This window comes from Arachis hypogaea, chromosome 10 (genome assembly GCF_003086295.3).
Source record: "Arachis hypogaea cultivar Tifrunner chromosome 10, arahy.Tifrunner.gnm2.J5K5, whole genome shotgun sequence".
Taxonomy (NCBI): domain Eukaryota; kingdom Viridiplantae; phylum Streptophyta; class Magnoliopsida; order Fabales; family Fabaceae; genus Arachis; species Arachis hypogaea.
The window spans coordinates 78,201,887-78,227,480 of NC_092045.1; the positions used below are offsets into that span (position 1 = coordinate 78,201,887).

Below are 25,594 nucleotides of genomic sequence, written 5' to 3' on the forward strand. Positions count from 1 at the left end.
ACAGCCACAAGAGTCCTCCAAAGTGGCTTCTACTGGCCTACCCTTTATAAAGATTCCCGAGCGTTTGTGCTTAATTGTGACAGTTGCCAAAGATCAGGCAACCTACCTCACAGTTATGCCATGCCTCAACAAGGAATCTTGGAGATTAAGTTGTTTGATGTATGGGGTATTGACTTCATGGGACCTTTCCCACCATCATACTCAAACACTTATATTCTGGTGGCAGTGGATTATGTATCCAAATGGGTGGAGGCTATTGCAACACCCACTAATGACACTAAAACAGTGTTAAAATTCCTCCAGAAACATATCTTCAGCAGATTTGGTATCCCTAGAGTATTAATCAGTGATGGGGGCACTCATTTCTGCAATAAACAGCTTTACTCTGCTCTGGTACGTTATGGAGTTAGCCACAGGGTAGCTACTCCATATCACCCACAAACTAATGGGCAAGCTGAAGTCTCAAATAGAGAACTTAAAAGAATCCTGGAACGGACTGTAATTAACCGTAGAAGGGATTGGGTAAGAAGCTTGGATGATGCTCTGTGGGCATACAGAACAGCATTCAAGACCCCCATAGGGACCTCTCCATACCAGCTTGTGTATGGAAAGGCATGTCACTTGCCAGTGGAACTGGAACACAAGGCCTACTGGGCAACCAGATTCCTAAACCTTGATGCCAAGTTAGCTGGAGAAAAACGATTGCTCCAGTTAAATGAGCTAGAGGAATTTAGACTCAATGCTTTCGAGAATGCAAAAATTTACAAGGAGAAAGCAAAAAGATGGCATGATAAGAAATTCTCATCCAGAGTCTTTGAGCCGGGGCAGAAAGTTCTGCTATTTAATTCAAGGCTCAAATTATTCCCCGGGAAATTAAAATCCTGGTGGAGAGGTCCATATGTAATTACAAGTGTATCACCATATGGATACATAGAGCTTCAGGATAATGACTCTAACAAAAAGTTCATTGTTAATGGACAAAGAGTTAAACATTATCTTGAAGGTAATTTCGAGCAAGAATGCTCAAAATTGAGACTTAATTGAAGATCAGTAATAGTCCAGCTAATGACATTAAAGAAGCGCTTGCTGGGAGGCAACCCAGCCAATCACAAAATTTAATTTTATTCGTTTTTCTAATTAACTAAAGTTTTACAGGTAGATGCTAAAGTATCTTCAAAAGGTGAAATAGCAATTGGTTGAAATCACAGAGTTACAGGGAAATTTGGAAGCTCACTGGCGTGAAAAAGCCAGTAAGAAACAATTTGGGCGTTGAACGCCCAAAAGAAGCACCCACTGGGCGTTTAACGCCAGTAAGGGTAGCCATCTGGGCGTTAAACGCCAGAAAGGAGCATCTTCTGGGCGTTAAACGCCAGAAAGAAGCACCTTCTGGGCGTTTAACGCCAGACTGTTAGCATCCTGGGCGTTCAGAAAAACGCCCAGTGACAAAGGACTTCCTGGCGTTCAACGCCAGAAAGAAGCATCAGCTGGGCATTGAACGCCCAGGAGAAGCAACAATTGGGCGTTAAACGCCCAAAACATGCATCGTTTGGGCGTTTAACGCCAGGATGGTGGGAGGAGGTAAAAATTCGTTTTTAATCTTAATTTTTCTAAATTTTTATGTTTCAATTCATGATTTCTTACATAAACATGTTTCAATTTGTCATCCCTCATTTCAAATTAGTTTTCTAAAAATCCTAATTTCTAAAAATCCATGTTTCAAAAATTTTTTAAATATATCTTAATCCATAAAGCCAAATTGTTTTCCAATCCAACTCTTTTAAATTTGTTTTCAAAAACTCAATTATCTTTTTAAAATCTTTTTCAAAATTAAAATTCAGATCTATCTTTTAATTTCAAATCTTTCTCTTTTTAAACTATATCTTTTTCTCATCATATCTATCTTTTACAAATCATATCTTTTATCCTATCTTTTTCTGATTTTCGAAAATTCCCCACCCCCTCCCTTTCTATATTATATCCGGCGCCCATCTCCTCCTCACCATACCACACTTGCTCTCCTCCTATCCCTCTTCTTTCTCCTCTTTTGCTTGAGGACAAGCAAAACTCTAAGTTTGGTGTGTTTATCCGTGATCACAAAAACATACTCATTAAAGATCATGGCTCCTAAAGGAAAGCAAACCACCCCAAGAGGAAAGAAAGAAAACATTCCAAAGCCACTTTGGAATCAAGGGAAGTTCTTAACTAAAGAACATTCAGACCATTATTACAAAATAATGAGTCACAGATCAGTGATCCCGGAAGTCAAATTCGATCTGAAAGAAGATGAATATCCGGAGATCCAAGAGCAAATTCGAAACAGGAATTGGGAAATTATGGCCAATCCTGAAACGAAAGTGGGAAAGAACATGGTTCAGGAGTTCTATGCTAATCTATGGCAGACAGACCGGCAAAGAATAATTGGAGCTGCTCTCTTTGACCATCGGACCTTAGTCAGAGGAAAGATTATTCATACCCATCCTGACATGATCAGGGAGATATTTAAGCTTCCCCAACTGAAAGATGACCCAGACTCCTTTAATAGGAGAATGATGAGGGTAAATAAAGGTCTGGATAAGATTCTGGAGGATATATGCATCCCTGAAGCCAAGTGGACCACCAGCACGACTGGCATCCCAGTTCAACTCAAAAGAGAAGATCTAAAACCAGCAGCCAGAGGTTGGCTAGATTTCATAGGGCGTTCCATATTGCCCACCAGCAACCGCTCTGAAGTTACTATTAAAAGAGCAGTAATGATTCACTGCATCATGTTGGGAAAAGAAGTAGAAGTCCATCAACTGATCTCATGTGAGCTATACAAAATAGCAAACAGGAACTCCAAGGACGCCAGATTGGCCTATCCCAGCCTAATTTCTATGCTCTGCAAAGATGCTGGAGTGAAGATGGGAATAACAGAGTATATCCCAGTTGAAAGGCCAATCACTGGAATATCAATGGTCAGACAACAGCAACAAGATGATTCAGCCAAGAGGAGAGCACAGGAAGCCCTCCCAGAACTGCCTCAATTCGAATATTGGGAACATCTTGAGGCTTCTATTTCCAAATTGCAAGAAGATATGGACCAAATAAAGGAAGAACAGAATAATCAAAGTAGCATGCTTTGCAAACTGCTTAAGGAACAGGAAGAGCAAGGGCGTGATCTAAGGGAGCTGAAGCGCCAAAAATTAATCCTTGAACAACACCCCACAGACTAGAGGAACATCTACTCCTCAAAAACAACAGGTTGCTGAGTTCCAAAATTTTTTTCTACTTTAACTCTGTGATAGTGTTATTATGGAAATTTACCTTAGGAGATATATAGTGATAGTAGTAGTAGTAGTAATTAGTATATCTATTTTGATTTTATTTCCAAATTAAGCTATAATTTATTTTTCTCATCATCATCAGGCATGAATAAAGTAGTGGATTTTTTTTAGAATAAAGAAGTAATCTGTATTTTTCGAGTTCTTAATAATAAAAATTATAATTAATTATGTGTGGTGGCAATACTTTTTGTTCTCTGAATGAATGCTTGAACAGTGCATAACTTGTACTTTGAATTTGATGAATATTGGCTCCTGAAAGAATGAGGAACACGAAAAATATTATTGATGATCTGAAAAATCATGAAATTGATTCTTGAAGCAAGAAAAAGCAGTCCATTCAAAAAAAAAAGAGAAGGAGCAGTAGAAAAAGCCAATAGCCCTTAAAACCAAAAGGCAAGGGTAAAAAGGATCCAAGGCTTTGAGCATCAGTGGATAGGAGGGCCCAAGGAAATAGTTCCAGGCCTAAGCGGCTAAACCAAACTGTCCCTAACCATGTGCTTGTGGCATGCAGGTTCAAGTTACAAACTTGAGACTGAGTGGTTAAAGTCGTGATCCAAGGCAAAAAGAGTGTGCTCAAGAGCTCTGGACACCTCTGACTGGGGACTCTAGCAAAGCTGAGTCACAATCTGAAAAACGTTCACCTAGTCATGTGTCTGTGGCATTTATGTATCTGGTGGTAATACTGGAAAACAAGGTGCTTAGGGCCACGGCTAAGACTCATAAAATAACTGTGTTCAAGAATCAACATACTACACTAGGAGAATCAATAATACTATCTGAATTCCGAGTTCCTATGGATGCCAATCATTCTGAAATTCAAAGGATAAAGGGAGATGCCAAAACTGTTCAGAAACAAAAAGCTACAAGCCCCGCTCATCTAATACGAATCTGAGCTTCATTTAAAACTCTAAAACATTATTGCTTCTTAATTTCTGTTAAAACCTATTTTATTTATCTAGTTGCTTGAGGACAAGCAACAGTTTAAGTTTGGTGTTGTGATGAGCGGATATTTTATACGCTTTTTGGAGGTAATTTCATGTAGATTTTAGTATGTTTTAATTAGTTTTTAGTAGAATATTATTAGTTTTTAGGCAAAAATCATATTTCTGGACTTTACTATGAGTTTGTGTGTTTTTCTGTGATTTCAGGTATTTTCTGGCTGAAATTGAGGGAGCTGAGCAAAAATCTGAGTTAGGCTGAAAAAGGACTGCTGATGCTGTTGGATCCTGACCTCCCTGCACTCGAAATGGATTTTCTGGAGCTACAGAAGTCCAATTGGCGCGCTCTCAATGGCGTCAGAAAGTAGACATCTAGGGCTTTCCAGAAATATATAATAGTCCATACTTTGCGCGAAGATAGACGACGTAACTTGGCGTTGAACGCCAAGTACATGCTGCTGTCTGGAGTTAAACGCCAGAAAAACGTCATGATCCGGAGTTGAACGCCCAAAACACATTATAACTTGGAGTTCAACTCCAAGAAAGACCTCAACTCGTGGATAGCTTTAGTCTCAGCCCCAGAACACACCAAGTGGGCCCCAGAAGTGGATTTCTGCACCAATTATCTTAGTTTACTCATTTTTTGTAAACCTAGGTTACTAGTTTATTATTTAAACAACTTTTAGAGACTTATCTTGAACCTGATGACATTTTCAGATCTGAATTACATACTTTTTGACGGCATGAGTCTCTAAACTCCATTGTTGGGGGTGAGGAGCTCTGCGGCGTCTCGATGATTTAATACAATTCCTTTGTTTTCCATTCAAACACGCTTGTTCTTATCTAAGATGTTCATTCGCTTAATTATGGAGAAGGTGATGATCCGTGACACTCATCACCTTCCTCAATCCATGAACGTGTGCCTGACAACCACCTCCGTTCTACATCATATTGAATGAGTATCTCTTAGATTCCTTAATCAGAATCTTCGTGGTATAAGCCGGATTGATGGCGGTATTCATGAGAATCCGGAAAGTCTAAACCTTGTCTGTGGTATTCCGAGTAGGATTCTGGGATTGAATGACTGTGACGAGCTTCAAACTCCTGAAGGCTGGGCGTTAGTGACAGACGCAAAAGAATCAATGGATTCTATTCCAACCTGATTGAGAACCGACAGATGATTAGCCGTGCTGTGACAGAGCATAGGAACGTTTTCACTGAGAGGATGGGAAGTAGCCATTGACAACGGTGACACCCTACATAGAGCTTGCCATGGAAGGGACTTTGCGTGTGGAGAAGGATTTCAAGGAAGAGTTGAAGTCAGAGGACAAGCATCTCCAAAACTCCAACATATTTCTCATTACTGCACAACAAGTAACGCTATTATTCTCTTTTATTCATCCAACAATTTTAAATACTTTGACTTCTTACAATTAAATCCAAATAACTTCATTGGCCTCCTGACTAAGATTAATAAAATAAACATTGATTGCTTCAAACCAATAATCTCCGTTGGATCGACCCTTACTCACGTAAGGTATTACTTGGACGACCCAGTGCACTTGCTGGTTAGTTGTGCGAATTACAAATTCGTGCACCAAGTTTTTGGCGCCGTTGCCGGGGATTGTTGAGTTTGAACAATTGAAGGCTTATTTTATTTCTTAGATTAGGAATAATTTATTTTTGTTGTTATAGAGTCATTAAATTTTGATAGGATAGTTTCTTTTCAAAAATTTCTTTTTAAAAATATTATTTTTCTTAATTAATTGTTAATTTTTCGTGAGTTTAGTGTCTTATTCTAAGTTTGGTGTTAATTGCATATTTTATATTTTCTTTAAAATTCCCGTGTTAGTGTTCTTGGTTCTTCCTTGATCTTCAAGTTGTTCTTGACAATTGGTTATCCCCTTTGGAACCTTTTTCAAAAATAATTTTTCTTGGATTTAATCTTGTGCCAAACTTTAAGTTTGGTGTTTTCTTGTAGATCTTTTTATAAATTTCGAAAATTTATATTGATTTTCTAAAAATTTTAAGTTTGGTGTTCTTTCTTTTGTTCTTGGTGTTCTTGTGAATCTTCAAAGTGTTCTTGAGTTTTTCTTGTGTCTTGATCTTAAAATTTTTAAGTTTGGTGTTCCTTGGTGTTTTCCCTCCAAAAATTTTCGAAAATAAGGAGCATTAGATCTAAAAATTTTAAGTCTTGTGCCTTTTGTGTGTTTTTCTCTTTCATCATAAATTTCAAAAAAAAAATTTTAAGAATAAATATCTTTCCTTACTAATTTTAAAACTACATTTTCGAAATTTTTTTTTTAAATTTCAGATTTCAATTTCAAAATTTTTCGAAAAATTTTCACAAAATATTTTTAAAATTCTTTTTATATATTTCGTTTTTATTTATTCCACTTTTATAAAATAAATAAAATCAACATATAAATTATCTCTTGTATTCCATCATGGAAGCAAGTAGGAATGAACAGTCCAAGAGGACTCTGGGGTCATATGCTAACCCCACTACTGCTTCATATGGGAGTAGTATCTGTATACCCTCCATTGGAGTTAGTAGCTTTGAGCTGAATCCTCAGCTCATTATCATGGTGCAGCAAAACTGCCAGTATTCTGGTCTTCCACATGAAGAACCTACAGAGTTTCTGGCACAATTTCTGCAAATTGCTGATACAGTACATGATAAGGAAGTAGATCAGGATGTCTACAGATTATTACTGTTTCCATTTGCTGTAAAAGATCAAGCTAAGAGGTGGTTAAATAACCAGCCTAAGAACAGCATAAAAACATGGAAACAGCTGTCAGAAAAATTCCTGAATCACTATTTCCCTCCAAAACGGATGACACAGCTAAGGCTAAGCATCCAAGGCTTCAAACAAGGAGATAATGAATCCCTTTATGATGCTTGGGAGAGATACAGAGAGATGCTAAGAAAATGCCCCTCTGAAATGTTTTCAGAGTGGGTGCAATTAGACATCTTCTACTATGGGCTTACAGAAAAAGCTCAGATTTCTCTAGACCACTCAGCTGGTGGATCTATACATATGAGAAAAACAATTGAAGAAGCTCAAGAGCTTATTGATACAGTTGCCAGAAATCAACATCTGTACCTAAGCAGTGAATCTTCCATGAAAGAAGAAGCTAAAACAGTAACTGCAGAACTCAGTCTGGTGGATTAGGCTAATGAATTTAATCAGCAATTAGACTTTCTAACTCAGCAGCTAGCTGAATTCAAGGAAATATTACAGGAAACAAGAATGGCTAACAGGAATATAGAAGTGCAATTAAAGCAGACAGAAAAGCAACTGTCAAAACAAATAGCAGAAGAATGCCAAGCAGTTCAATTAAGAAGTGGGAAAACATTAAATACCTCACTTCAAAGCAGCAGGAAACCAAGAAATGAACAATTGGTTACTCAAAATCCCTCTGAGGACAGTCAGGGCCCAGAGAGGAATAAAGCTAGCGCTGAACGCCCAGACCATGCTCATTTCTGGCGTTCAACGCCAGAAACAAGCATGAATCCGGCGTTGAACGCCCAAAGGGAACATGGTTCTGGCGTTCAAACGCCAGTAACAAACAAGGAGGTGGCGTCTAACGCCACTCCAGCTTCCACCCCTGGCATTCAAATGCCAGTGGGGGATCAGTCACATATAAGTGCTGATGACAACCAAGTGGGCCCCAGAAGTGGATTTCTGCACCAATTATCTTAGTTTACTCATTTTCTGTAAACCTAGGTTACTAGTTTATTATTTAAACAACTTTTAGAGACTTATCTTGAACCTGATGACATTTTCAGATCTGAATTACATACTTTTTGACGGCATGAGTCTCTAAACTCCATTGTTGGGGGTGAGGAGCTCTGCGGCGTCTCGATGATTTAATACAATTCCTTTGTTTTCCATTCAAACACGCTTGTTCTTATCTAAGATGTTCATTCGCTTAATTATGGAGAAGGTGATGATCCGTGACACTCATCACCTTCCTCAATCCATGAACGTGTGCCTGACAACCACCTCTGTTCTACATCATATTGAATGAGTATCTCTTAGATTCCTTAATCAGAATCTTCGTGGTATAAGCCGGATTGATGGCGGTATTCATGAGAATCCGAAAAGTCTAAACCTTGTCTGTGGTATTCCGAGTAGGATTCTGGGATTGAATGACTGTGACGAGCTTCAAACTCCTGAAGGCTGGGCGTTAGTGACAGACGCAAAAGAATCAATGGATTCTATTCCAACCTGATTGAGAACCGACAGATGATTAGCCGTGCTGTGACAGAGCATAGGAACGTTTTCACTGAGAGGATGGGAAGTAGCCATTGACAACGGTGACACCCTACATAGAGCTTGCCATGGAAGGGACTTTGCGTGTGGAGAAGGATTTCAAGGAAGAGTTGAAGTCAGAGGACAAGCATCTCCAAAACTCCAACATATTTCTCATTACTGCACAACAAGTAACGCTATTATTCTCTTTTATTCGTCCAACAATTTTAAATACTTTGACTTCTTACAATTAAATCCAAATAACTTCATTGGCCTCCTGACTAAAATTAATAAAATAAACATTGATTGCTTCAAACCAATAATCTCCGTGGGATCGACCCTTACTCACGTAAGGTATTACTTGGACGACCCAGTGCACTTGCTGGTTAGTTGTGCGAATTACAAATTCGTGCACCAGTAACTAATCCTCTGTCAAAGGGTAGGAGCTCTATTTATGTTTTCTGTGGGTTATTAATCTACGTTTATTTTATTTCGAAGTCTTGCATTGATCTATTTCATGATTGGCTTATTCGTTCTTCATTCAAATTAGTATCATCGGAAGGTATGCTAATCCCTTTTGAATTTTTTTTATTATAATTGAAAATTTTAATATTTGAATTAAAGCTTGAAAACTCTTTCACATGACTCTTTGAATTCAGTTAGAAATAGTAGTTCAATTAGTGTGCGACACATGCATGATTTTCAATCACTCTAATTTTGAATAAGTAACATATAATTCGAATTAGAATAACTTTTGAAAATTGTGTTTTCTTCTCAGATTTAATTGGATAGGACTAGCTTGAACGCGACATATAATTCGACCTAAAGACTACTTTTAAATCTTATTTGAATCAAAATTAGTTTTTGTACTTAACCTTTTTAATTAATTAACCGACAACTAATTGATTATTGAGAAATTGAGGAACCAAGAAATTAGAAATCAGTAACTAAAGATATGTCGTGAAAGATCATTGCATACTTCAAGATAAATAAACAAGATTTGATTTCTCTAAGTGCATAAACATCTCCGAAACCATTGACTCTCATCATCATTGTCTTCTCTCAAATTAACATCCAAGTTCTCTATCCGTAAGCATTCAAGCAATCAAGTTCTAAAGTTCTCAGCAAGACTCAATCTTGCCCTCTTCAATCCAGGTTCTTTTAATCTAATTAGGTATTTAATATGATATTTGCTTGCTTAATCCTTTAATCCCCATGGAAACGATATCCACTCATCGTAGTATTACTTGAGCAATCTGGTACACTTGCCAGTATCCGTGAACTTAAATTTTCGCTCATCAAATTTTTGGCGCCATTGCTGGAGATTAATTAAGATTGACAACATACGTCCGATTAAATCCTAACTTAGATCTTGTTTACTTTATTTTCTTTTATTTCACTTTTAGGTCTTTATCTTCTTTTCTTTTCTTCTACGTTCTTTTTCTTTTTCTTTTATCTTCTTTGTTTTTCTTTTCTTTTTAACGTTTTTCTTCGCTTTCTTATTTTTTTTCTTTTTTCATTCCATGTTCTTTTTTCTTTTTTTATCTTTGTCTAATTCTTTTCTAAAATTAAATCATGTTTATTTTCTTTTTTTAAGTATTTTTTTAGTTGGTTTAAATTTCTTTTTCTGTAATTTTTTTTATACCACAAAGTATGTTTGATCTTGTTTTATTAGTATCTTGCATGGAAGAAGGAGGAAATCCCGCACCTCCTCTTTGGTACCATCCTGATATAGAGTTAACTCTATTTCAATTAAAAAAGCAAGAGCTAGGAGACAAAAAGAAGAGAAAATGACAGACAATCAAAACAATGCAAGAAAAATTTTTGAAGACTACAACACATCCACCTTTATCAGTCATAAAATTAACATAATAAAATCTGGATTTGAATCCTCTAAAGTTATAATTTCATTTTAGAGAATAAAGTGTGATCTTCTACCCTTGAATAGTTTCTCTTTCATATTTATTTTTGGTCCCACCTATGAAATCAATGGTGAGAGATTACACTTTACTCTCTAAAGTGAAATTCAAACTTTAAAAGATTCAAATCCATAAAATCCACAGTTCAAGTAAATAACTTTAAACTATAGCCTTCACTTTTAGTACAGAAAGATCAATTTTAGAATCCACAAAAAAATCTCCAACAACTAAAATCCACATCCGCCATCAAGGAATTTATGTTGGAACACATAAGCACATCTTTCTCTCAAACACACAACCACTTCTCGATCAGTCGATCTAATTTTCTTCACGCATGGTATGGCCTACGGGAAGCACAAACTGCAGCAGCATTCGCACGCAGTTCGGTCAGACGCATGACAGTTTTGGAGCATCTCGCTGGGTGCGAGAAAGTGTCGACAGTTGGCTGAGTGTGAGAAGCTGCAGGCGGCACATCCACCATCAAACACTTCTATAGTTCTATTCCCTACATACGAGTATAACACCATTTTAATTTCCATTTCAAATTTAAATTATGTCTGCATGGTTCTATAATATTTTTAATTTATTTGAAAAAAGATTAATTTTCTCTTGACAAGTGATGCCAATACAATTCTAAATTTTTTGGTTAAGAAACAATAAATCGACATTGTCAAATCTTAGATCTTCAATTTATGCCCGCGATGTTCTTCAAACGCACCTCCATGCTCTGATTTTCTGTTCGGGAGTTGTGCAAGTCTGGAATCAATCACCAGTAACAAGTGTGATTTCCAGAGATCCGACTATGGAACTATGGGAGTGGTGGTGTCAGTTGATGGAAGCGGTGAGAAGAAGAAGAGACTCAAAAGAAAAAATCAGTCAAGTAAGTTACCTTCTATGGCAGATCTGGTTGTCCAGAAACGCTCTTATTTTTTAAAATTGCAGAGTTGAGGTTGGCAAAATTCTATCCCAAGTTCTGACATTTGCGAAAGAATTTGGACGACTTGGGAGGCATAGCAACTGAAACTAAAGAGGAGAGAATAGCTTGTCCTTTTTATTTTAATTCCTACTGCTTTAGCTTGGTATTATTGTTTTTGGGAGTTTCCAAATTTTATTATTGTATATGCTTATTCCTATTTATGTGGGTATTATAATTGAATCATTTAATTGCAATAAAAGTATTATCTTTAGAAAAAAAAAAAAAATAAGTAAGTGACTAAGCACATAAATATTTCATGTAAGGAAAATATGATGACTTATTAGATGGTTTAATTGTTTAGTATTAGATATGTTTTATTGTAATCGTTATAAAATATTTTCATACAAGTAATTGATTATCAGGTTTAAAAAATTCAAAGCGATAATATATGTACATGAATACATGATGAACGATAATAATAATAATAATCATAATAATAATAATAATAATAATAATAAAAGAAATTAGTGACACTCAACCGACCAATTCCAATATAAAAGAATTTCTAATATATCAAAACAGTCAATAATGATAAATTTAATAAAAAACAAAAATTCTTGCCGTCCTGTTGATGGACAAAACACCATTTCCGAAGCTGAACGTCATCTGCAGGAATGTCCAAATTTTATTTTAGTTTTCCTAAAGAAAATTCTGTTATATTAGTATGATATAACATCTTTCTTTAGAGACAATATAATATACAAGTAATTTAAATTGTTGACCAACAAAAACAAACAATGAACGGAAACTATTGTAGATTTCGTACAGAGTACTGATGCAACATGGATGGATGCAATTTGGAGGCTTTTCAAACCACTTGATGAGCGCTTGCTACGCCACCGTTAAGGGTTAACCTCAAATATAAAACAGACTAATCAACATTATTAAGACTAAATTAAGCATTCAATTACGAACAAAAGGTATTAATTAAAAACTTCTATACAATTAATTTAACTGTCAAAAATCAAAATATTTATATTTTTTCTTAATTCATATACATAGTTTTAATTTAACAATTTCTTTATATATCTACCATTTTCTTTCTAAAATAATCTCCTTTATCAGATCATAATAAATTTTCGTTATTCCAAAAATTTATACTTAATCTTACTCATCAAAAAAATAATATACTTATTATTTTAATCAATTTTAAAATAAAATACATCTTTTATCTTTAACGTTTTTAATATTTTTTTAAAATTATTTCTAACGTTTAATTTAATTAAATTTTATCCTTAATGTTTTAATAAATTTTAATTTTTATCTTTATTGTCAATTTTTTAAACAGTCAATAATTAATCATATTCTCTTCCAATATTACCCTTAACCAAAATACTAATTTAACCCCAATTTACTCAAGAATTCTAATTCAACCCCAAACCCGTTCAATCTCACCCTCCATCATCTCATCTTTCTCTTCTCTCAGCGTCATAACCTCCCTTCTACCATCATTGGCGGCGCCACAACAACAGCTGGGTTACCACGACAACCATCGGTCTGCATCCTCACCATGTGGCGACATCGGCTGGGTTACCAACGGCGACTCCAACGCAGCCGGCTATTAGCCCTGCCTCGATCTTGCCTGAGAGAGGCATGGTGGTGGCGCTTCCGGAAACAGGGGAGGGGACAGACCACTTCTGTTTGAGGAGGTCATAAAGTAGAGTCCCATACGAGTGGTAGAGTAGAGTGTCTGGCTGAGGACGATGGCGAAGATACCAGAAAAGAGAGCAGTGAGGCCTTCTTGCTGGACGAGTTTGACACCGACGATTACAAGCCCGAGACGAAGAGGTCGGGTGATTTGCGGAGGTGGTGAGACGTGGATGGATCAGGATCCAGTTTGGAAGGTGAGTACGGGTCGAAGGGAAGGCACAGAGGTTGGATTTGACTCGCCTTTGAGCTGCATGTGGACCTTGATGAGGTCGAGTAGGTGGGTTGAACAACCTGCAACGTTTGAAGCTATATCTCCTTCTACAAAACCCTTAACTCCCATGATATTGTGGTTGTGCAAAATCGATGAATTAGGGTTAGTGTATATTAGAATGAAAAGAATGGATTAGAGAGTAATTGAGATTATTGGGACCAATTGGAGTTGGAGATATCACTAGAGACCATAAGATGGAAATGGAGGCCACAGGCTATTGAACTTAGTGGCCCTTGGTTGGTTGGTCCAGAACTCGAAGCTGAGGTAGGAGGGAGTGGGAGTAGCACGACGAGGTTGGTGTCTAGTTGAGTAAACGGTCGGGTGACATCTTTGCAGCGCCGGAGTCCCTGCAGTTGTTGTGGCGCCGCCAATGATGGGAGAGGGGAGGTGATGATGGTGAGAGAAGAGAAGGATGAGATGATGGAGGATGAGATTAAAAGGGTTTGGGGTTAAATTAAAATTTTTGAGTGAATTGGAGTTAAAATTTGGATTTTGGTTAAGGATAAAATTGGAAGAAAATAATTGACTAATTATTGATTGTTTAAAAAATTGGTAGTAGGGATAAAATTAAAATTTATTAAAATTTTAAGGATAAAATTAAAATTTATTGAAATGTTAAGAGTAAAATTGAATTAAATTAAATATTAAAATTTATTTTAAAATTTTTTAAAAATATTAAAAACAAAAAATATATTTTATTTTTAATTTTGTATATTATTATATTTTACACACTGAACATGAAAAGGGTAAAGTAATCCACTAGTATGACATTTTCAATGTTGAGATGATGGTTTAAGAATCAAGATGACCCATAGCAATAAAAAAGAGAATTATTTTTTTTGTACTCACATTATATAAATAATTGTTTAATTATTTGAATATTTAAATGATAATTGTAGAAAGTAGTAATAATGTACCAATATATAATTAAATGTGTGAAAAATATTTTTATATTAATATATTAAAATTAAATTTTATATATTAATATATTATGGACACTAATTTATTAATTTATTTTTTTATTTATTATAATAAATTTAATAAAAATATTTTATAAAAAATTACATACTAAATTTCTCTCCATCATTTTCGTTATATATAAGATAGAGTTTATCATGTCTATCATTACATATATGAATTTTATTAAAATTAATGTTACACTTTGTTTATATTTTAGTAATATTTTGTATTTTTTAAATTAAAAAATTATTATATAATAATAAATATTATTTTAATTTTAACAATATTTTTAAGAGACTATAATATAAATATTATAGCATCCACCCATATATAATATATATAATAGAAGAAAAAAAAATTAAGGAATCGACTCTGTATACAGTCAAGAGTCGAGAAGCAAGAAAATACTAACATAAACGTTGAAAAGTTCTATGCCTCTCTCCGGTTACGATGTATTTTTTAATAATTTTAAAAGTTTTTGAATATTTCTTTTTTTTTAGTTTTAAATGTGTTTTTTTATAAATTTTGGTTGTTTTTTTTTCTTATTTTTGATATTTTTTTGTTTTAGATTTTGGATGATAATGCATTTTTTTATTATAATTAAAAGAATTTTTATTGTGTTCAAATTTTAGACTTTTTTTTTAGATTTCAAAAGTTCTTCTACAATAATTTTATATGTTTATTTTTGTTAGGTTTTGGATTTTTTTTGTTAAATTTTAAATATTTTTATAATAATTTTAGATATTTATTTTTATTTAATTTTAAATATTTATTTTTGTTATATTTTTTATGTTTATTTTTAATTAATTTTGAATAATTTTCTAATTTATCTACAATCTAATTAATAGTTAATTATTGTTGATTAATACCAGTTGGTTACCTGATATGATTATATATATATATCCATAAATTCGTGAATATTCCAATTTCATGATTAATTAATCAAAGGAAAGCTCCAAAAGGGGGAGGGTAACGTCAAGTCAATACCCTTATTAACGCTATTCCATCGTCATCATCTTCCTATTAATCATATATATATAGAGAGATGAGGAAAATGCATTTGAGAGAGAAGGGTGAAAAGTCATAGAGGCATGGGTGTGATGGGAGGAGAAGAAGGGATTGAGGAAGGTAGAGGGTCAAAAGAGCAAGAACACTTTGTACTTATCCATGGCATAGGTGGTGGAGGTTGGTGCTGGTACAAAATCCGGTGTCTTATGGAGAATTCCGGCTACAAGGTCTCATGCCTAGACCTTAAAGGTGCCGGAATTGATCAATCCGATGTTGATTCCATTCTCTCTTTTGATGATTACAATAAGCCTCTCATGGATTTCATGTCTTCTTTGCCAGACAACGAACAGGTATGTGAAGACGTTATTGTATGAAGATAATATTGTGAATTGTTAAATAGTTTAATATGTTTTACCGAAATATTTAATGATTTGTGAAAGTATACATTTTCGATTATTATTCAAAGTTCAACTAACTTTTCATTCAAAATTTCTTCGACATTTGTTACTTCACAGGTGATACTAGTGGGGCACAGTGCAGGAGGGTTGAGTGTTACTCAAGCATGTCATAAATTTGCTAATAAGATCCGTTTAGCAGTGTATGTGGCAGCAACTATGCTCAAGTTTGGGTTCTTAACCGACCAAGATCTTAAACAAGTGAGTGTTGTTCTGTTTTTTTCTTTCCTCTGCTTCCACACTGTTTGTTTTTCATAACAATTGAACTTATTTTCACTTTTCATGCATTTTTCTTTTTCTCGTTTTTCAAACCTATGACATAATAGTATATGCCATCGAATTGGCAAGAGAATTATTTGGCATTTTTTAATTTAAACAGGAAAAGGGAATGGTGTAAGATGGTGTAAGATACAGTTATGGAGTATATAAATATTTTAGAAGCTGTAGTGTTAGAAACAAAAATAAGACCCTCTTTGGAGTACACAAATCAAATACTCCAAAAATTTTTTAATTTTTTAAACACAAATCTAAAGATCGATTTACAAATTTTCTATCATTTTAAAAAATACCAAAAATTATAATTTTAAAATATATCATTCATCTCATTTTCATAATTAAAATTTTTAGCCATTATTTGGCTTAGAATCTTCAAGAATTTTTACAGCAAAGATGATGTTGATATGATATACTGTGTTTTTCTTAAAATAATTGGGTTGGTTGGTTGCCAACTTGGTATTGATGATTCTTTCTGACAAATCACAAATGTTTTTCTACCCACTCTCACTCTCACGTTTTTTCTTTGAGAATTTCGCCATATACAAACAAACAAACAAACTTGCAGCTGTTCAGCAACAAGGCAGTTTTTTTAGCACCAAAATGGCCTTTTCTTTTGGTACAAAATGTATAATAATTATTGTGGGGGATTTCTTTTCTCTACGTCTTTTACAAGGTTCGTTTTAAATTTTAATAATTTAATCCATTATTACTGAAAAAAGATTTCATATAAGTATTATTTCAATTTTCTTTTAAAAACTTATGTGTTTGTGTAGATAAAAGAAAAACTATACAATTCAATTAACAAGATACATGAACATATAAAAAATTTTTCAAAAAATATATTCAAATAATATATAACAATATTTTTAAAAGATTTTTTATATTAATAAGAATTTAATTTTGATATGTTGTCCTTATAAAATGATTTTATACATGTATCTAATTATACAATGTCACATAAGAAAATAATTATTTTTTATACTTGTATCAAAATTTAATTATATTAATAAAATATCAAATTTGAATTATTCATTATGTATTATCACACTTCTAAGTGCCTACTTAATTATTTCATATCCAAATACAAATATTCAATCAAAGAAAAAAAATACATTCTCAATACATTCTACTTAGACTTCCCTTCTATCCTTTTTTTTTGGGAGACAAGTTTTTTTTTTTTTGACATAATATTCGAATTTTAAATTTAGTCGATATGGGTTAAGGTCTCTCACCGGACCTATTTTTCTGGCTTTAAAAATTAAACAAGTTACAATTTTATATGGTCAACAGAACTGCTATGCATTTTGAAATTTGACCCATGATGCATATGGCCTATTATTGTAGCATATAAAATTTGCTTTTATTTCTCCAAAATGATGGAGAACACTCTAATGTTACGCTAAGCCAATCTATCAAAAGATGTGTACGAACAAAAGCTAATAATCATTATTCACAATCATTATAGCGAGTTCAATCTGTTACTAAATTTATCATCAATAACTGTGTACCAAATTAAACCACCTATAAAATGGCAATCCTTGTGTTAATCATTGTAAAAACCTTTGATGGCCAATGTTATGCTATTTGGAGACATAGCATCGTAAAAAATCTTTGCTTTCTTCTATCCTCTCAAACAAAATTAGTGTTTCCGACAACCCTGTCTCTTCCACACGCCCAGTTTGTCTTTCGGAAGTAGTAAATCATTGAAAAGTCACAAAGGGATTAATTAATAACCATAACTTTTAGTAGCATTATGTTGTAGTGCTAGTAGCAGAAGAGGAGCTGCAGTTATTATTATTATTATTATTATTATTATTATTATTATTATTATTATTATTATTATTATTATTATTATTATTATTATTATTATTATTATTATTATTATAAGTTGCATGTGAGTCTTGGAAAATATTAAGATATACTCTTTTGGTATTCAAATAAATATTTGTTTCTAGTTTTTCATATAGAAGAATATTAGAAAATTATCAAAATTTATTATTTTTAGTAATTAGTTACTTATTAATATTTAAAAATATAAAATAAAATATGTTATAAAATTATTAAACTAAAAGAATTAGATTAAAGGAATTCAGTTGATGGTTAAGTGAGTTTAAAAATAATAAATTAAAAAAATAAATTACAATAGTAATAAAAATAAGTTTTACTATTTTTATATATTCTCTCAAATATATTAATTTTAAGATATGGGCGAGATAAATGTAAGAAAAATTATAGGAATTAATTTTTAGTTAACCAGTATTATTTAACTTTAGGGTTTAGGCTTATCATTTATAATTTAAGATTTAGCAGTTAAGAGTTTATAAATTAGGTTTTAGTATTTAAGATAAATAAATAAAATAATTTTAAAAAATTAACTGATGTTGGCTCAGAAAAATTAATTTTCGAGTATTACTTTAAGAGAAGTGCTAAGGCCAGAAACTTTTGTGTTTTGTAACCATCAATTGGCCATCAATAATATTTTTAATGATGTGAGATTACATCCAATAGTGGAAGATCACTCACTTTTCTTTTGATAGTTAAGTGTTGGCCACAAAATACAAAAGTTGCAGACCCTTAGACTTTTCCTTACTCTAAATATAATAATGTTACATTGATTTAATAAATAGATATTTACTTGTTAAAAAAAAAGAAAGAAAATTGGCAACTATTTAAAAAGGTAGGAAGTATTATTGACCATGATTGATAGAAAGTCTTGTGATGAATGCAGGGGGCACCAGATTTATCAGAATTTGGTGATGATGTATACAAGCTAGGATTTGGATTGGGAGCAGATAAGCCTCCAACAAGTGCTTTGGTGAAGAAAGAATATCAACGCAAAATCATATACCAATTGAGCCCTCATGAGGTTAAAAAAGAATTCATTAAATTTGGTTGATGATGAATGAATGTTAATTAATATTGATAATTACAGGATTCAACCCTAGCTGAAATGCTGCTAAGGGCAGGGCCAGTACAAGCATTAACAAGTGCAAGATTCAATAACAATGAGGAAGAAGTGGAGAAGGTGGCGCGCGTGTACATAAGGACAAGGCATGACAATGTGATTAAGGCAGAACAACAGGAAGCCATGATTAAGAGTTGGCCACCTTGCACTGTTTATGAATTGGACAGTGACCATAGCCCTTTCTTCTCCACTCCATTCCTTCTCTTTGGCTTCCTCGTTAAGGCTGCTGCTACCTTTTGACGTTGGATGCAACTAATTAATAATAATAACTATGTATCTATACTTCTTTTCTTCTTAGCTTTCATCTTAATTAGCTTCCATACATGAATAAATGTGCTGTGATTATGAGACTTCCGAGTCAGTGAGACATCAAATTCATGTCTAATTCATTAGTTATGATAAATTAACACCTATGGGTACAACAAAAATGTGGATGAATAAGAATGTGATAAGTGAATTATATTATTTAAAAATATATTATATAATATTTTATATTAAAATTTTGATTTAATTATTCTGCTGGTCATTATATTTTTATTAAATTTATAATTAGGTTTTTATATTTTTTTCAATTAAGTTCCTACACTGTTTTTAATTTTGTAATTAGGTCATTTTTATATAAAAAATATTAAAATTAACAGAATATTTCTCTTAAAAAATATGTAGTCAAAAGATCTAATTAGATTTTTAATTGTGGAGACCTTCAATTTGCAGAAAAATTCAGTTAACTCTAATATTTTTTAACACTAAGAATGACAATTACAAAATTGAAAACAGGGTAGAGTTTCAATTGAAAAGGAAAAAAAATTAAAGTATAAAGACCTAATTGCAAATTTACTAAAGTTATAGACCAACAGAGTAATTAAATCTAAATTTTTTTGTCATAAATTATAATTGACTAAAATACAATTTTAATTAATTTTATAAAATAATTAAAATATCCTTTTTAATTTCCTCACCAAACTATGCTTTCTTTTATTCATTTTGCAAAAATATAAAAAGATCTTTTAGTTAATTTTTAAAAGACAAAAATAATTTTGTAAGATTAGTTTTGTTTGATTCTAATATAAATTAAAATTTTGATTTAAAAAAAGACTAAAATATTTTTTTAATTAATTTTAAAACTAAAATATCCCATTAAGGACTAACTTCTAAAATACTAAAATATCTCTTTAAGGATTAATTTTAAGAAGACTAAAATAAATTTTTTGATTAATTTGTTTACAGATAAAATTTGAATTTGAATTTTAAAAATAATAATAATATTTGTTTGTTAATTTTAAAAGACTAAAATATGATTTTAGGATTAAAATTATTTAATTGTATACTACAACATGTTTTGATTTTACTTACGGCAAAATCGTTGGAAAAATCCAATCTAATTTAATCGATAGTTCGACTATTGATAAAATTAAATTAATAATACTAATGGGAAAGATGTCAGCAATATTAGCATCGATAAAATAATAAAAAAATCTATTATTTATGGACGAAAAAATTGACGGTTATTTTATTGTTGTCAAAAAGGAATTACATATTTTGTATAAATTATAAATTAAAAGTTTAAATTTAATTGTAAAGATTAAAATAACTTTTTATTAATTTTAAAAAGACAAAAATATTGTTTAGAAATTAATTTTATTATTATTCATCATAATGAATAATTTATGAATCATTGTCCTATGAAATTGATCGACATAAAAAGAATTACGCATATATTTAATCAGCTAAAACTATACCAACAGAGTAATTATTATTGACATTCTATTTATATGATAATTTATTTATAATACATAAAACATTAAATCCTATAATTAAAACAACCCTACGTGTTGATCAATTAAATTGAGAACACGTTAAAATTATTGGCATGCATCCAATTCAATGAATCCACTAACTAGCATTTTGTTGTGTCCAATATAATGTACGTAAATATGCATGTGCAGTGTGAGTGGGTTGAAAACCAAGGTGTTCCATTAGACTGATCTCCATGGCATTTTCCTTTTACCACATGGAGATCAGAAGAAAGCAACAAATAATTGAGGAATTAAATGGCAAAAGTACCTCTATTGCTCTGCTACCTTATGCTATGCAAAAATCATAGTTGACATGATTTAGATAAGGAGTCTTGCTGTCCATCACTAGCTATCCTCATCACTTTTGTTATAATTAATATCCTTCGACCATGGGAAATAAGGAAAGAACATATTCTATATGGGAACTTAGCTATATATGCGAAGCTTGCATAACCATTTTATTCACAATCATACATAACAATTCAGAGGGATAAGTATTCTTTTTATTTTTAAAATTTGGAATTAAAATCAAAATTATTTTTATTTTTTTTAATGAAAAATGATTATTAACATTATATTTAATATTAAAATTATTTTTTTAACATAATAATTTTTTAGATTATACAAATATCCTTTTGTCACTATCACTATAGTACTGTCTCTTTTTTTATGGTTATCAGTCACCACCACCAATAATACCATATTTTAAATCTTTTAAATTTAACAACAACAACAACAAAAATAATAATAAATAACTTTTTCAAATTCAATAATAACAACAACATAGAAAAATGAAACAAAGAGAGTTTGACTTCATAAATTATTGAAGTCTAATTTACAATCTTTGAAACCTAACATCAGAAAATTAGGAACCTGAACCAACTTACCTGTGATGGTAGTGATAGTGAACAACTTGGTGACAGTGAACGTGGATGATCGCGACACTGTGCAAAAAGTCTACGGCGGCAAGAAAAAACACAGAAGTTATGATAGGGGACAAAGTTAAGGCGCGAGCAGGGAGAGGAGGGGAGGCGCAGGAGGTTCTGCCGAAAAGGCAAGGAGGGTCGCCGATGGTGTGATAAGGGAGAAGGCAGAGAGCCAAGAGGGAGCTGATGGAAAAGATGGAACAAGAAATTACAGTGTGGGTAGCTCCGGCGGTAGAAAACGGTGACTTGGGATAGGTGAAAATGAAGAAAAAAATGAAAAGGAGGATGATGAAGGACAAAGAAAAAAAATATGGAGGAGGATGTTTTTCTAAGGGCAAATTACATAAATAAATAAAATGGAGCTCAAAATTACCCAATGACAATATTTGGTTAATGGTTACATTTTGTTCCTGAACTTACTCTATATAAATCGTTATAAGAGGTAAAGATTTCAAAATTTGTACATGAATTGCTATAGAAGATCACGATTTATGCTTGTATTGAATTGTGAATAAACTGTTCGATGCTAAAAGGGTTTACATGAAAAAAATAAAAAACAAAAAACATAGAAAAATGTCACGGTTTAGATTTTAGGATTTAGGTTTAAGGTATAGTGGTGGTCTATAGTGCACATGATAGAGTAGAGAAATAGTATGGTCTAAACTCATAGAGCTAAGCGGTAGATGGCAGATTCTTATTTTGATAGGGGTGATTTCAATGAAATCTTAGAATTAGAGGATAGGGGTGGGATGCAAATCTTTGTTAAAAATAGCAAAGAGGTTAAAGAGTGGGTGAATGCTATAAAATTGATGGATTTAGAACTGAAAGGCAAGAAATATACCTAGTATGCGAGACGATGTTGCAACAAAATAAATAAGATGTTCATTGATGTAGAATGGTTGGAAAGGTTTGATTTTTTGCTACTAAAATGTATTACAAGAGCTCTATTGGATCACTGTACATTAATGATAGATTTATGAAGAATGGATTGGGATCCAAAACTATTTAGGACATTAGATGCTTGGATAACACATGCTAGCTTCAAAGAGGTTATGAAAAAGGAGGGATTAAATATTTTAGACAAGTTGGAAATATGAAAAAATTCAAAGATATGGAATAAAGAAATTTTGGTTGCATTGAAAATCAGTTACAGAAATTAGAGTCAGACATATAAAAGATGGATGAAAAGATAAAGACGGAAGAGGTAGATGAATGTCTACTGGCGAGGAGTAGGACTATGAAGATTATGCTAGAAAAATAGTATGTTAGGAAAGAGAAATATTAGAGACAATTGGCTAAGTCAAGGTAGATATCGTAGATGAATCAAAACACAAGATATTTTTATATCATTATTAAGATAAAAAGGAGAGATAACTTGATTGATAATATATATTGATGGAAGAATCATAGAGGGACCAGAGAGGGTGATGAGAGAAAGAAGGGGTTACTTCTCTAGACTTTATTCGAAGGAACATCATTAGAAAATTGGATTTGAAAAATTTTTGGTGGGTAAAATTAAGAAGAAAAATGCAAGATGGCAGGAGAAGAAACTAGAAAAAGAAGATATCAAAGTTATAGTAAGGGAGTGCGAGCCAACAAGAGCACCAGACCTTGACGGATTTAACTTTGAAAGCATTAGAAGCTTATGGGAGGTGATAGGAAATGACTTTTGCGCTATGGTAGAGGAGTTTTTCGATAAAAGAACATTACTAAGAAAGACAAATTTGACATAGGTTGTTTTAGTCCATAAAAACGGGGGAGAGAATGACATAAAGGACTACAGACCGATAAGTATGGCAGACTGTATATATAAAGTAATATCTAAGATTCTTGCTAAGAGGAACAGACGGCTTTTGTGGGAAAAAGGGAGCAGAAAGATATTGGATGGTACCTTAATAGTATCTAAGGAGGTGTATTGTGAAAAAAAAATAATACTTCTTTATGGTTGGTCAAATTGCACTTTCGTAAATCTATTTAAAGCAATGAGATTTGGAACACTATGGAGATCATAAATGTAGACATCCATGACTATGGTTTCCATGTCGGTCCTAGTCAATGGAACAACCATGAAACTGTTTTTAGATCAATCAAGACATCAAGTCTTTGTCCAACTTATTTATTTAATTTTTAGAAATGTTATTATTTATCCAGTTGATCGAAATTTGCCTAATTAGGGTTATTGTACTGCAATCAAGCCCATGAAGATATACATAGAATCATGAACTAAATTGAAAACCATATGTAGAATAGTAAAGGAAAAAAAATGTATCAAAATTTTAATAAAATAAATTTATTAATACCAGATATAGTTATGTAATTTGTAAATAATGAGTTATGCTCTAAAGTGGTATTTGAGATTGGTCTCGTGTACCAAAATCATTTCAGAAATTTTAATTGTAGCAATTACATTCTTGAGATTGACAAAAGTACACTTTATTGGTCTCTAACTCATTTTTCATTAACCACATGCTGATGTGACTTGATTAAGTGGACCATTAGTAATACGTGTTATTTCATGGTTTGGTTACGGATAATGATACAATGACGGGTCGATCAGTGACATGTGGCATGCTATCATGGACAGATGTGCCATGTGTCACAATACTATTTGGCCATTGTGCTACATGTCATCCACTACTATCATAATTGTAGATGCACCAAATTAATCCCTAATTTTGTATTAAGTGATTCGTTTTAGTTCTTTAAATTGAATGTTGTATATCAAATTAGTCCCTCCACCAGATTTTTTATTCTTTTTAATTCAAAATTCTTAATATCTTTGGATACACTAATTTTAATTTTATTTTTTTACATGTTTACATACAAGTGCTTTTATAATATGGTTTTAATATTTTACTTTTAATTATACAATTTTTTCTACAATAATTTCATATTTAAAGTATGTTATTTTTAAAAAATTATATGATTGATTGAACACATTTTTTTATTTCCGTTGAAAAACACGCGTCTTTTCAATAAGAAATCAAGAATCAAAATACATCTTTTTACTTTTTGATTTCTATGAAATACACAGAAGAGATAGACTATATAGATGTAATATAATACTAAAATCTAAGGCATTTTGTGTGTTGCATCAAGAAACACCAAAGACTATTTAGCACTTGTTTTTCACATGTAAAATCGTTTAGAGGTTATAGGACTTGGTCTTGAGTTCTTGTAATTTGAGATGGGTGTGGCCTAACTCTCCAAAGACAGAGTTTAAGTCTTAGGTAGGTATAAGGACTGGAAAGAATATTAGGAAGAATTGGTTAATATTTTTTTTAGCGTAGTCTGGTGTGTCTAAAAGCACAAAAATTAGATAGTGTTTAATAACCATAATATAAATATGAAGAAAGTGGAGGAGGAAGTGAAATTCTTTACCTACCAATGGAGCAGGCATTTAGTGTTGAGGATAAGGTTAGGGAAGACACATGCTCAATGTTATAATGCTGCATGATTGCACATTATCTGTTTTGTGTTTTTTTTATCCTTTTGGTATGATCTATTAGTATTTTTTTGTTGGTTGCTTTTTTGTTTGATCACTACAAGAAATTATCGAAATAGCGACCGATTTAGCGACTGATTCTGGTAGTCGCTAAACCCTTGGTCGCTAATTTAAGAATAGCGACCAACTTTGGTCACTAACCGTTAGCGACCGATTTTCAACCAATGCTACCAAACTAGTACCGAACGATATTGGTCGCTAAATCGATCGCTAATAAAATCGGTCGCTAATGGTGACCACTTTTTTTGTCGCTAAATTGGCCATTGTGTAAAATCTGGTTAATTAATAACTAATTAAATTTTAAATTAAAATATATTCTAGGAAATGAAAAATGTAAGTTTTATGGTTTAATATGATAGAGGAAATT

At 32.4% G+C, this 25,594-nt stretch overlaps 2 pseudogenes; one reads left to right on the forward strand and one right to left on the reverse strand.

The window, feature by feature from the left end:
* Positions 1–12,655: 12,655 nt before the first annotated feature.
* LOC112715738 (mitochondrial uncoupling protein 5-like) lies at positions 12,656–13,650 on the reverse strand (annotated as a pseudogene).
* Positions 13,651–13,705: 55 nt separating this feature from the next.
* Positions 13,706–19,500, forward strand: LOC112715739 (methylesterase 17-like; annotated as a pseudogene).
* The last annotated feature ends 6,094 nt before the right edge of the window (positions 19,501–25,594 follow it).